We start from the raw sequence: 2,206 nt of genomic DNA on the forward strand, positions 1-2,206 counted from the left end.
CCTGCCTACATCACTATGGTAGAGAGAAACCGATTCGGGGAGCCGCAAATGAAGATGCACTAAACATATGGAGACCTTCATTGACTCTCTTTGCTCTATTCCCCCACCAGCTGGCGTGACCCAGGACCAGATCAAGGAAACTATGTTTATCTTCTCCCTTCGCGATGCTGCAAGGGAATGGTATAGAGATCTGGACCGAGCTGCTTTGGAGATCACTGACTGGAATACATTGGCATTGGCGTTCTACAAGAAGTACTTTTCTGCTTCAAGGACGATCGCCATTAGAGCACAGATCACGGGCTTTAAACAAGGGCCAGATGAAAATTTCCATGAGGCATGGGTCCGATTCAAGAAGTTGGTGTGAACCATACCGCACCATGGGTTTGCTAAGTGGAGTTTGTGCAATCATTTCTACAATGGGTTGTACGACGATCGAGGGCCATTTTGGATCTGCAGCCAATGGGAGATTTGCTGAAAATTTAGGAGCAACCAAGGGGTGGAAGATCATTGACGATCTAGCTACCCACAAGGCCGAGTATGGGAATTCGAGAGGGAACCAGAGGAGAGCTGCTGAATCATCCTCTGTTGCTGCACTTGAGGCTCTTACTGCGAGATTCGACAAATATGAGCTAGGGGGAGCATCTAAAGGTGGGATGTACCAAGTCAATGCTGTGCAGGACGGTCCGTTCGTCTGTGAAAGGTGTGGAGTTGAGGGCCATGTCTCGAAGAACCGCCTAGTCCCTTTGAATCTTGTCTTTGCCTTTCAACACTATAGGCAGAACAACTCATACTACGAGCCACCGCATCCGAACTTGAGTTGGAGGAGCCGAAATGTCCAAAACCCAACTCAACCTCCGCCACAAAGAAGAAGCCGTATGTTCCACCTCATCAAAAGCAACAGCAGTACCAGAAGCCTCCTTATGTGCCGCAGCAGCAACAATCACAAAATTCTGAGTTTTCTGAGCTTAAGAATCTGCTGCTAAAGGAGTCCCAAGCAAGAGAGGCCGGGATGAAGTTACTTGAGAGCCAAATTGCTCAACTAGCTAGCAAAAGCAACACTCGAGCTCCCGGGCACTTACCCACTCAACCCGAACAAAAGGAGACCCTAAATGCCATCACATTGAGGAGCGGGTCCACCCTTGACGGTCCTGCTATGATTGAGGATGCTGTTGGGAAAGATGAGCCAGAAACAAGCAAAGAGAAAGCTTCAACGAACAAATCAAAGAAAAAGGAGTCTGCCAGGAATTTCAGTCGATCGACTGATATCCCTAGTCGATCGACTGAAATACGGGTTCCAGGAGCTTCTGGAACTGTGCATACCGGTCGATCGACTGAGGAAGGTGGTCGATCGACCACTATCACTGCTGATATTGAAGAGTCTCGTCCTTTAATGCCAAATAATTTACGAGACCACTTGTTTCGGGGTACCACAGTCCCGAAGATTTTAGGGGCAGACCCGAGTGCTGATGGGTCGGTCCCGGCTCCGAAGTTCGATCCAATGACGGTCAATGGGTCTCATTTGAGACGGTCTGAGGAAGGGTCTAGCTTCAACAAGGAGAAGGTGACGGACTTTCAGCCAAAGTCCAAGGACGCCGGCGCGCGCGAATTGGAGGAGAGGGCTAAGGTGCTCCTTATAGCCCCATATCCGGAGAGACTCGTGCCAACCAAGGAACAGGTATCTTTCAGTAAGTTTGAGAAAGTTATCCGTAGTCTGAATGTGCAAGTCCCCTTCCTTGAGCTAGTTAACCAAGTACCCGCTTACACCAAATTTATGAAACAGCTGTTGTCTAAAAAGCGGTCACTTGAAACAGTGCACACTGTCGCACTTACCAAGGAGTCTTGTTCTTATCTGTCTCACACTGCGCCCCTTAAGTTAGAGGACCCGGGCAATTTTTCCGTCCCTTGTAGCATAGGTACCTTTTCTATCGAAAAGGCTTTATGTGATTTAGGGGCTAGCATAAGTGTCATGCCCTTGAGTCTAGCTAGGAAGCTTAAACGACCAGTTTGCTATTACGAGATGACATCCGGATGGTGACCGATCTGCGGTCGAGCCCATAGGAGTCCTAGAGGACATACCCGTCCAGATAGGGAAGTTTTTCTTCCCTGTCGACTTTGTTGTCCTTGACATGCCTGAGGATGACCATATTCCCATCATTTTGGGTAGGCCATTTCTGCACACTGCTGGTGCAGTCATCGACGTCGGTTT

The 2,206-nt window shown here is 48.9% G+C and overlaps 1 non-coding gene across 1 annotated transcript; it reads right to left on the reverse strand.

Annotated features, from left to right (window-relative positions):
- Positions 1-277: 277 nt before the first annotated feature.
- On the reverse strand, positions 278-384 carry LOC141603836 (small nucleolar RNA R71). The gene has a single exon (XR_012525684.1). It is a non-coding gene; the product is annotated as a small nucleolar RNA R71 (small nucleolar RNA).
- Between the last annotated feature and the right edge of the window lie 1,822 nt (positions 385-2,206).

Source organism: Silene latifolia, chromosome 9 (assembly GCF_048544455.1).
Source record: "Silene latifolia isolate original U9 population chromosome 9, ASM4854445v1, whole genome shotgun sequence".
Taxonomy (NCBI): domain Eukaryota; kingdom Viridiplantae; phylum Streptophyta; class Magnoliopsida; order Caryophyllales; family Caryophyllaceae; genus Silene; species Silene latifolia.